A 12,480-nucleotide genomic window follows, 5' to 3' on the forward strand; every position below is an offset into this window, starting at 1 on the left:
TATATATATATATATATATACACAAACAAAATGAAATTGAAAAAGTCTGCAAAAGCACACAAGACACTATCAATGATAGTGGTATTGGAAGGTGTTATATCAATCAGAATAAGACCTTCTTGGTCACACAGTTTACTTTGGGTCCCGCCCACTTTTGGTCAGCAGCAGTTTTTTTGCCCACAGTGCTTGAAATTGTCAAATATCTTTCTATGGTCTCTGGTCACTCTAGTCTCTGCAAATCACTTCCAGTGTGTGTATCTACACAGCTTTAGTGATTAGTGTGCAGTTTGACCATGATGATCCATTGTAATGGACCACCGTAACAGGAAAATATGAAAGAAAAAAAGAGTGGAAAAACAACAGGTCATATATGGTTTTCAACACTGAGCATCATGTTGTTATTCAATCATAGCTTCACATGAGCTTGTCTGTTCCTTCCACCTCTGTTCATGTTTGGGTTATTGCCAGAAATGATTCAGAATCTACTGCATCTGAAGTGTGTTTTACTTAGAAAGTGGAGAGCAAGGAGAAAGCCAGTGTCTGTGGATTTATGTGGATAACAGATTTCACAATTCACAATTACCGAGCTGTGATCCATTTACTAATAATGACATGCACTCTCTCTGAAAACAAACTGACCAATATTTCCATGGAAACTAGTGGATAAAGACAGCTGCATTTTTCACTTCTTCTGTATTGCCAAATTTAAAAACTGTCTCCAAAACTCAAAGCTCTAAAACCTTATCCATCAAATAATTTTCTGCCTTATCCATTAAAATGATAATAATAATAATAATAATAATAATAATAATAATCAAAGCATTGTTTAAGATCGGTCCCACACACGAGCAGTTCTGTTAAATTAATGGAATACAACAAAGTAAATGGTAATACAGCTTTCTTGGAACTCATTTACTTCACTCTCATGTCTCAATGAATACAAAATATTGAGCAATGAAAAAGCAAAGGAAATAAAGTGTTGAATAATTACTGTAATTTTAAACCAAACTTGTCATAAAGCTTGGTTTTAATTATTGTTATGGGGTATAAGGCTGTTATTCAGTTGATCTCTCCATTGTTGCCCTTAGCTTCTTTCTCAATGGTTTGAACATCTTAAGGCTTTGTGTGTTTAGACAGGAAGAGAAGGGTAGTCTGGGAGGAGAACACTTGTGCGGAAATCAATCAGGAAACACGAAAGGGAGCAAAAACACAAAAATAAAAGACTGGTAGCTAAGGCAAAACGACGAGAAATGAACATTTTTAATAGAGTTAAAATCCTGCCCTCTCTGGCTGCATGCTTTTCTTCTTTTTTCTTTAGTTTTATGACTTTGTAATATGGCATAGGGTCAAAATCATCTTTAAAGAAAGGCACAATATTCCAGTTTTATTCTCTTCACCTTTTGTTGTTGAGATTCATATAATGTTGTCACGCTAATAAAAAAGCTAAAAGTAATGTAGCTAATGTAATAACAACTGGTCTGCTACCAATGCATCTTGTTTAACTAACATTATATGACATTAATTTCAGTGGGAAGATATCCTAGAGCTGCTACCCATGGTCAGAACAATCATACAAAAATCAGTTTATGAGGTGGTTCTAACATTACAAGTCACTAGCTTGATGGCTAGCAAGAATGTAAAATATATGTCGCCATTAACGAGGGACCAAATGAAATGAAATTGAATAAAATTACAGATTTCTGTAGATTTGTTAGAAATATTTAGGTTATTGTAAAAGTATAGGACAATAAGAGAAATAGAATTAAAGTCAAATGAAAAATAATGTGGCAGGATGAATAATGAAAAAGTCCAATCAGTCCAGTATAGTTACTTACAATGAAAGTAACTGTACTTACAAAGGAAGCGGAGGCTGATACTTAAGCTTTGCAGTGAACTGAGAAGATGAGAAACAGGTGTGCAGAAGACTCACTGCTGTGGTCCTCATTCAGGGTGAGCAAGAGGAGGTAAGAGAGACAGAGACGCAAAAGCTGCAATGGAGATGTCAGGACCAGGACAAGCCTAGCTTTAAAAAAATGACCAACTCAGTATTACGTTTGATGAGAAACTGTAATAATTTCTAAACTAGACACCTTAGACACCAAGCAAAATTCCAAGTTCATAGAATATGCTAACATTAAGTATCGACAAAAAGTGTTTAGGATATAACTACAGCCAACTAAGTACCAACATTACCATATTGGCTGTCTCCATGTTTTGTTTTGTTTTTTAAGACAAAAGTTACCGTCTGTAGATTAAAGTGTGGAGTATTGATTTATCAGCTAACGCAAGCTGGATTGATAAACCGCACAGGTGCAGTGCAGACACACACATATGAGCTAAATAACGAACAAGTAAAATACTAGAATTGTACTTTTTAAACAACACTGTAATTATTTATGCTTCAAATAATAATAATTATAAATAATAATAATAAAATACTTTATTGCCATTGTCCAAGAATGTACAATGAAATTATACATTTTATTATATATACATTGAATGCTATAAGTTGAACATTTGAACACTGGAGTATGTAGGGTTTTTAACATGTGACCATAATAATCAGCAGGGCACATAATGCTGTAATTCCATCCAGTTGTAAAGTTGGTGTCTAACCAGTTATGTAATGGAAAAAAGACGTTGGTATTTCTGGGAAACATGTGGGGTCCCTGGCATGAATCATCCTAATCATCCTAAAGCTATTATGACATGTTTTAGCCTTAACATTATGACTTTGAAGTAAGTTGCTGTGATGGGATGCAGTATGTTTGTATACATAAATGAGCTCACATGTGTCTGTCAGTTTCAAGCTGGGGTGCCCACAGTCTTTCGTGCTGTTGGCCGTCACTAATTTCATTTAGGATTTTTCTTTACTTTTTTTTTTTTTACAGAAAAATGTTGACAGTTTTACAGCTTCAGTGTTTTTAGCTTTCATGTGAAAAATAAAGTTTTATAAGAGGAGTCCTGTGAAAAACTACACCCCATGATTCAGCTGCTTGTAGACTCACCTGTACAAGTAACAATGTGAAGTAATTATTTCCTGTATGACTTTATCAGTTTTTCCACATCATTATGGATGAATTTTGGCCCATCTTCTTTCCACCGTTGCTTCAGTTCATTGTGGGCATCCATTAGCATTCTTCACAAAATTTTAATTGGGTTAAGTTCTGGACCTTTACAAGGTTTGTTGCAGCAATGTGATTGAACAAGTATGGCACATGGAGACAAAATAAGACAATATGAAGCCTTCCATTTAGTAAGGTCAGCTTGGCACAGAGGAGCAGCAGAATCTCAAAAGTTTCCACTCTGAGTCTGGTGTACACTGAACCAACTGTATCAGCCTCAGACATGGTGCTACAAAACAGAGAAACAGGGCTGGAATGATAAGCACGATTATCATTGGAGTGGAGACCCAGCCTCGAAACAAAGAATCTAACAGGGGGTTTGTGTTAGAACTGAGTTTTAGTGACTAAGACCAAACTCCAGACTGCAGCCCTGCTACGATTCTATCAAAAGAGTCATGCTCAGAGTGAATGCTGGGGTTTTTCACAGAGTCACGGTTTCCACCGCTGGGCGGAGTCGCTACATTTCTGCATGTCTCCACACCTGCTGGTAATTGAGCTGCCAGTACTTAGACCAGCACGCAACACTACTCTTTGCCAAGTCATCAGCTAATAGCAATTAGTGCTGACCGTCATAGTGTTTCACAGAAAGAGTCTTGTTTATAGTAATATTAATTCACCTTGTGTTTTCCTACCCTCAGCCATCCTGTCACTTCCCAATACACTCTTTTATCCGGACACTGGTTTGTACTCGGCAGCTCTTTGCATCACAGCACCTTTTGGATTCACTCACCTGTCTGTCCTCCTGTCACAGTACTCGACTGATCCCCTCTTCCTGTAGCCCACACTGCCTCACTCGGACCACTTATCCCTCTCTTGCCATTGCTCCACCTGCTAAAGTAAGATAAAATCTGTTTATGGTTCATACTCACCAGGACTTCACAGACCCAGCCACTAAACCTTGTCTTCTCTCATTCTAGTGTTCAGAGCGTCCTGATTGTGTTTCCTGTTCCTATCCCCTTGTCACAGTCCCCAAGTGCCTTTTTGTAAATCTAGTTTTTCACATAGTTTAGTATCACTTGTGTTTGCTAATGTTGTTAGAGTCTCGTGTTATTTGTCATAGTTCACAGTTTACAGTCGAATCACCTTCGTTATTATCTTGGGCTTGTAAATAAAGTTCTGTAAATGACGCTCACAAGTGCCTCCGTGTGTGATCTGCATTTGAGTCTAGTTGTCCGGTTTGGCCTCGCCTGTGAGAAAAGGCTGTACCTTAAGAGAGCTGTGCATAAATAAATACCTGCAAGGCTGAACTGGGCCAAAATTCCTCAACAACGATGTGAGAGACTCAGAAATCCATACAAAAAATTAATACTGCTGCAAAAAGTGGTTTTTACAACTGACTGAATTATGGGATGCCCTTAGTTTTTCAGAGGACTATGAAAAATGGTCTTTTTCACATTACAGAAAAGTTTTAGTGTTAAATCATTGTTCAATAATAATAATAATAATAATTATAATAATAATAATAATACATTTTATTGCAAAATATTCAAGGACAACTTACAAGCATTTAAATAACAAATCTAATTAAACGGGCAGTGTGATGAGACATTTAGTGAAAATATTTTATAAATAATGAACCTTTCAAAAATGACCAAATAGTATGTAATGTATTATTTTTTGAGTACTCCGATATGGATTTTGGCCATAGTGTATGGGTACAAGAATGCACTGCTGGAGTCGCCCGAGAGCAATTAGAAACTAAAGTTTGAAGCCTTCCATTCAGTAAGGTCAGTTTGGCACAGAGGAGCAGCAGAATCTCAAAAGTTTCCACTCTGAGTCTGGTGTACACTGAACCAACTGTATCAGCCTCAGACATGGTGCTACAAAACAGAGAAACAGGGCTGGAATGATAAGCACGATTATCATTGGAGTGGAGACCCAGCCTCGAAACAAAGAATCTAATCAGAGGGTTTGTGTTAGAACTGAGTTGATCAGCCAATGTTTCCAATTTATCATCAGTGACGAGGATTGTCAAGAGAAAACAGGAGAAAACGATCATGACAGCGTGGCTTAGTTGACAGCATGGCTTAGGAACAAGGTGGTGATGCTTGCCCACAATGCACAGTTTCACATTTGATGAAAACCACAGCATATCAGCACAAACACCTCATACTAACTGTCAAACATGGTGGTGGAGGTGTGATGATTCAGGTTTGTTTTATAGTCACAGGACCTGAGGACCCTGCAGTCAGTGAGTCAACTGTGAACTCCTCTGTATACCACAGTATTCTAGAGCAAATGTGTGGCTGAAACTGAGTCATGAAACAGGGTAGTCTACAACAGAATGGCTGAAAAAGAAACGAATGAAGGTGTTTTAGTGACTAAGACCAAACTCCAGACTTCAGCATTGCTAGGATTCTATCAAAAGCTGTGATGGGACCTTAAGAGAGAGACCTTATGAAATATGTAGCACTGGAACAGAGAGGTGATGGGTTGCACGTTTTACCACAGAACAAGGCCTCAAACTCAAAAGTCAAACGTGGGCAGTTGTGAGTCACCTAGAAACATGCCTCCATACAAATGTGTTGCAAAGCCTAGGCACAAGATTTCCAAATATATCTAGATTTTATCAGTGTTGGTCATTTATAGAATATGATGACTTTAGTTTATATAGGTGTAATGTTTGTGAAAGGGAAATATTAGCTAATGGTAGCAAAGAAAAATAAAATTTTCATGTCCAGATTCTTAATGATTGATGGTTTCAGAAGTAAACTTTCTAAGCTAGTATTATTCAGTAAACTTATGGAAATGATTAATGTAATGGTGACATAATACTATGCACTATGGAAAGGAGAGGAAGAATATGAATTATCAGAGGAACATAGGCTAAAGTTCAATAAATGAGCTGAGGGAACAGCTCAACTAAAGGGAGAGGGAAGACTGGGCACAGAAAAATATAAAAAAGGAAGGAAATGTGATTGAAAGATGATAAAGAAGTGAGGAAAACTGTTCAAAAAAAGATGGGAAATGAGGAATATAGTAGGAGGATAGACAGATAGAAAATGACCCCAAAGCTAAAGAATGAAATTCCATAAAGGCAAGCTCCAATCAAATAGACAGCATGACCGAGAGATGAAAAGACCTAAATGATGTGAGGGAGTGGGGGCGGACAGTGAGGAGGACAAGGGATGACAGAATGGAGGAAGAGGAGAAAATTGGATTGAAAGAGTGAGGGAGATATTAGGGTGGAAAGAAGAAGATATGGAGGAGGAGGTGAATGAGGGGGCGTTGCAAGCAGAAAAGTTTGGCAATATCTCTGATTAGTTTGATACAAGACATATTAAAGTTTTCCAATACAAAAGTGAACTTCAATGTAGAGCATGGGAAAGAAACAAGCCACTGCATGTGACTTGGAATTTAAAATCCTTCTCATCACATACACGGTCTTGAATAATCAGGCCCCATCTTATCTTAATGATGCCATAGTACCGTATCACCCTATTAGAGCACTTTGTTCTCAGACTGCAGGCTTACTTGTGGTTTGTAGCATATTAAAAAGAATGGGAGGTAGAGCCTTTTGGTTTCCAGACCCATCTTCTGTGGAAACAGCTTCCAGCTTTGATTTGGGAGACAGATAAAGTCTCAATTTTTAAGATTAGGCTTAAAGCTTTCCTTTTTGATAAACCCTAGAGTTATAGGACCCTGAATTCTTCCCTAGTTACACTGCAGTAGTTCTAGGCTGCAGGTTGTTTCTTCTTCACTTACTTTTTTCACTCACTCATGTGTTTATACACCCCTCTGCATTTAATCAGTACTTATTATTAATCTCTGGTTCTGTTCCACAGTGGGTCTTTGCCATCTTCTTTCCCTCACCCCCAACTGGATGTGTCAGATGGCTGTCCCTCCCTGAGCCTGGTTCCGCTGCAGGTTTCTGGTAGAGGGAGTTTTTCCTTCCCACTGTCACCAAAGCATTTGCTCATAGGGGGTCATATGATTGTTTGGATTTTCTCTGTTACCTGTATTACTGTAGGGTCTTTACCTTACAATGTAAAGTGCCTTGAACTGTTGGATTAATGTATATAAACAAAACTGAATTGAATTGAACTCATTCAAGGCAACACAATCACATTTAGTCCTTTTTCATTAATATCTACTCTGATTGGCTCAGCGTGACTCATTTTTGAGTTATGGTGAGTAATGTGTGTTGGGTTATTACTCAAAAGTCCCGTGATGTCATTTGTATGCAACATGAGGCGATGGTATAGCAGCTGCTCAGTCTGTGGCTTTTGTCAGACTCAGGGACCTTTCTCTGCTTGGCCATCACTACTATGTGCAGCTGGTCAGCCATCACCAGTTTGTCCATCTATATCAGTTGGTCCTTCACTCCCTGATACTTCTCTTGGCTGTCCATGTTTAGTTATTTATCTCTAGCTCTGGGGACCCTTATATTGTCATTAAAAATTGTGTCTTAATGGGCTACAGACAAGTTTGCTTCCCAGATATCATTAGATGATGAATAAATATGTTAACATATAGATCCACATTCATATTCAAAGTTAACATAGACTGTATATCGAACCTTTGTGTCAGTATAGGTTTTGGAGACAGTTACAAAACATTGTTCTCCATTGTTTGAGGTAAAAACCTGTCATATAGAGAGGAAACTGTAATCCCATAGACACATATCCAGACTGACAGAAACGAGACATTTCTGCAGCGAGCAGATTGCTGTTTGATTTGATTGATTTGGATTTACAAATGATGACTAGAAACCATTTTAAAGCCTATCTTAAATAGATTTTAAATAGAACCTTAAATAAGCACTAAAAAAATACTGACATATTTCCCACAATGAATACACAAATCCATTTTTTTTTCCAACGCCCGAGAATTACACATGAAAGTTTGGCAGGTTTGACAAATTTTTTTTTTTTTTTTCATATTTTTTCTGCATTGAAGCATCTGAACGGAACGGAAATCAAATTTGCGAGTGACACAGAAACTAAAGAAAAGCACAGAGAGAGAGAGAGTGAAGTGTAAACATTTTGGCCCAGCTCTGCAACTGTAGCAATAAATCATCTCGGTGCTAAGTTCACTAACTGGAGCTCAGCTGTAGCAGTGAAACAGTATTTTAAAGGGACAGAGCAGGATGCAAAATTGAGCAAACTTTCAAAACTTTTAAGGTGACATAACTTTAACATCTGATAAATCTCCAAAAGCTGTGCACACACATTGCACGGGTAACGTTGCAGTTATTAACTTTGCACAAGAACACACAGCTGGCTGCTGCAGCAAAGAACATAACCTAATGTATTATGTATCATGGTGGTGTCTAGCTGTGTGCCTGAGGTAAAAAAAAATATTACTTTACCATTTCCATGTAATTGTATATTCAGTGAACTACGAGGACACTTCTTGGCAAATGCAGTGGTCTGATTGGTTCGATCTGTTTATTCACACACAAAATGGAAATTATTCATTGTCGGTATGGATGGCTGCATCAACAATAGGTGGGTCAAAATATTATGAACGTGCAAATTTTACTTTACACGTCTGCTGCTAAAAGAGTCTTACAGCCAACACTCATGCTGGATGTGGGAGGTAAACACAGGAGAGATAAATAAAAATTAGTGGAACAACAGAATTCCTTTTTGACAGAAACCATTGTGTCATCTCTAATTACTCAGAACTTTAGGTTATATGGAGCTCCTAGAATTATTACTGTCAACTAACCACATAGAGAGACTGCAGAAACTGCAGTCCAGATTACATTCTCACTCACACACACACACACACACACATAATGTTAAGTCCCCCTGTCTGCCCCACCATCTGTTTAATTTTCTTCCATGCTGAGTGTCCACAGATGGGACCCGAGGAGTCATGCAGAGCTGGGAAATAACATAACTCGATGCAAGAAAGAAAATCGCTGGTAAAGCTATCGACAGATACAGACACAGACCAAAGGATAAAAATAAAGTGGCAGAAAGAAAGGAAGTGTGACCAGGTGCAGGTGACCAGAGGAAATGGATTGTGGATCATTTTGAGAAGTGGAGTCGAGTGGAAAAACACTTATCACCAGCCTGAAGTGGAATATAATACTTACACTGAATGTCTCCACAAAGATCACAGCTACACTAAGTACGATCTTGGAGGAGAGTGCAGCGGTTTGTGGGGGTGTGTTTCTCCTTTTCGAATTAGTGTGAGCTTTGATTTACGCTGGTGTTGGCTGTAATTTATTTGGCGTCACTGAGCAAAATAACCTTTCAGTGTACTGTCTGCAGTCTGCGAGAGAAATAAGCCGTTCCTTTTCATTTTGACTTTGTTTTCTAGGCTTTAGAAAATGTGTCCCACAATGAGAGATTTTAAACCAACTGCAGCTATAGGCATCTTTTTTTTTTTTACCATGGAGGTCCGGTGGGAGAGAAAGAACTATGTGATCTCTGAAACTGACACCCACCATCTCTCCCCAGCAAAATGGAGATTTTTAGATATTTCGAAAAGACTCTTAGAAACAAATCATGTTCAGCCAACATATATTCACCTATTTGAAAATCTGGATTCATTAATACTCTTGTCTGGTTATAGATGGCATCACATCTGTTAAAAAAGACCTCAAGACACCCCAACCTCCAGGCTAACTATAACTATTTTCTCCAAGGTCACTGTTTGTCATAAGCTGAACAGCTAAACAGGCTTCATAGAAAGGCACATCTGCAGCCAAGTCATGCACTCCTCTGTTAATAGTAATTATGTAAACCAGATAATGTAGCTGGAAGGCAATGAATGGATGGAAATCTGAGAAGATTAACTTTAACATTAAAGAGAAAGTGAAAATGAAAGACCGACTTTGCCAAACATACTTGTTTTGTTAAGATTATGTACCAAAATACTTGCTCTGAAGATTGGAAGATGGTTGGTTATCTGGCCCCTCGTGCTGAAGGTCCCAAAAGACTGAGATTGTGTTTACTGCATGTGATACTGTGACATGGATCTAATCATTTTGTTTATTAAATAAACTTTATGTATACTGTATAATGATAAAACCAGTGACTGTATAAAAGACCCCAAATCTGTTTTTTATCGACTATGACAGTTGTGCTAATCATGCAAACATTTTTTTCTTGGCTGGAAGCCCCCCAATTTATTTTTTCTGGGTTTGATTCTTTCTCTCAGAATTTTGTCCCAGGTTATTGTTGGTGCCGAGACTGTTACAATGGCCAACTTTAAGCTTTCTCACAGGTCAACCGAGAACTCTCACCATGAAACCACAGTCCCAGTCTTATACTAGAGCATCTCAAATGATTTCAGTATAATGAGAATGCAATTTTTCTGGGTAATTCATTTTGTTTTAATGCTCATGAAAATCAAAAAAAAATTGAAACATTATTAGAATATTTCATTTTGAGTTTGAGTACTAGTGCTAGTAGTACTATTCAAAGAGTGTAAATGCAGTCTTTTTGGTCCAGTGCAGTATATGTAACCATGGACAGTGGGAAGTTGTCTAAATTCAATTCAGTTCAGATCAACAGTTCAAATTTAGGTTTATTTATATAGCGCATTGACTGTTATTGTGATTAGGAAATGATAATAACAGTACTGCAAGGTACAGACCCTAAAGTTTTTTGCAGAAAAGAATCACACGATCCCCTTTCAGCAAGCAGTTGGCAACAGTGGGAAGGAAAAACTCCTTTTTAAGAGGAAGAAAACTCCTGCAGAGCCAGGCTCAGAGGGGAAGCTATGTGGTATGAAGGGTTGGTGGCGTGATGGAAAAGTGAAAAGAAGAGCATGAAGAAGATGATCATCAACATGGAAGGAAGAAGCATGGTAAATTAAAAAAAAAAAGATGCTAAAGCAGTAGGGATGACTTGGGAGGATTGTCATGAAAAGTTAATTCAAGAACTTGGGAGAGTTTTGCAAGGAGTGGACTGAAGCTGCTGCCGGTGCATCAAGAAGTCTTCCAAAAAAAAGCTACAACTGTCACTTATATGAAGCCATTCTGAATCAGAAACAAGTAGAGTTACATCAGATGCGTCTTACCTGGGCTACAGAAAGAAAAAGAAGTGGAGCATCAGTCAGTGGTTTAAAATACTCTTTTCAGATTAAAGTAAATTCTTCGTTTCATTTGGAAATCAAAGTCCTGGATTCTGTAGGAAGAGGCTCAATCCAAGGTTTCTGAAGTCCAGTGTGACGTTTTGGTATCTGTGATGATTTAAGGTTTCATCTGTTGCTGTTGGTGGTGGTTGGTCTGCTCTGCTTTGTCAAGTCCAAAGTCAACACTGCCATCTGCATGGAGACTTCAGAGCACTTCATGCTTCCATCTGTTGACACACTCTACTCTGAGTGCCAAAACTAATACCAAATCGTTCGCTGACCATCTTCTCACACTGCTTGATTGGCCAGTCATCTCCCGAGAGCCACGGAGAATCTTCTGGATTGATGAAAAACACCTGAACCAAAAATAAAAAGAGCTGAAGGCTGCTATCAAAGCAGACGGTGCTTCAACAATATCTCAGCAACCCAAAACAAGTATCAGTTGTATAAAAAAGATTATTGTCAGCAGCTGGAAGTACTGTACCTAGCTCTCATCTTCTTCCTCTTCTGCTCCCCCTTTCTTACATCTTTCTCCATCTTGGAAAGTTGCATTTGAAATTGCCTGGCACTTAAAAAAGCTTAACTCTATTTATGCCACCCTCCTTTGTAGATCCTCAAGTACTGTGACCAACTCTATTTGACTGCATCATAGGGATTAGAAAAAAACGATGCGAGCGAGCCACAGGACGTCATTATTTTCATTATTGTCTTATTACTCAACTCCAAGCCATCATTGGAAGCAACGCCAGGCTGCAGGACACAAAAAATGAACTCACTCGACAGTAATCTTCATTAGCTGCAGATCAGATTTAAATGCTCATTAACTGAATGCTGTTTAACCCCTGGGCTTGTCATTTTGATTGCAGCGGAGTTGTTGCACAAACAGAAGACAGCCTCTGTAGTTCATTTAGTCACAAACTGAATTCCTCAGTTGTGTTCCTGTCGATATTATTGTCAACATGGCTCTTCGTGAGCCAACAAAATGTGGATAACTCTAACAATAAATTAAGACTGAAAAAAGAAAGAAGAAAAAGAGCTTTTATAAGTAAACAGTCCCCCTGACTTGAGAGAACATGAGCCTACTTCTTTCACAGTTTAAGGCAACTAAAACCACTGCTGAAAATGTGATGTGGTTCAGAAAAGTCAAACAGCACGGACTGAAACGGGTCAAAAGTTGATCAAAGTTTGCAAATGAGCTGAGAAGAGCCGACCAAAAATGGAGTTCTACAATAACAAGCAGAAATAAAAGGCAAGCCACAACAACTTAACAACTCACTCACACACAAAGAGTAAAGAGGCAGAAAAGCACAGGCGTCATTCT

The 12,480-nt window shown here is 38.3% G+C and overlaps 1 long non-coding RNA gene across 2 annotated transcripts in view; it reads right to left on the minus strand.

Moving 5' to 3' along the window:
• Positions 1–11,892, minus strand: part of LOC121815643 — a 28,876-nt gene extending 16,984 nt beyond the window's left edge. The window contains exons 1-2 of one of the 2 annotated variants that reach the window (XR_006055227.1): positions 11,106–11,892; positions 3,856–3,956 (exon numbers count right to left, since the gene is read on the minus strand). This is a non-coding gene — a long non-coding RNA (uncharacterized LOC121815643). The remainder of the gene's footprint in view (positions 1–3,855; positions 3,957–11,105) is intronic. The other variant, XR_006055228.1, reaches the window with a different exon arrangement.
• Positions 11,893–12,480: the final 588 nt, after the last annotated feature.

The sequence above is a fragment of the Haplochromis burtoni genome, unplaced genomic scaffold (assembly GCF_018398535.1).
Source record: "Haplochromis burtoni strain Fernald_Lab_line unplaced genomic scaffold, NCSU_Asbu1 Contig_258, whole genome shotgun sequence".
Lineage (NCBI taxonomy): Eukaryota > Metazoa > Chordata > Actinopteri > Cichliformes > Cichlidae > Haplochromis > Haplochromis burtoni.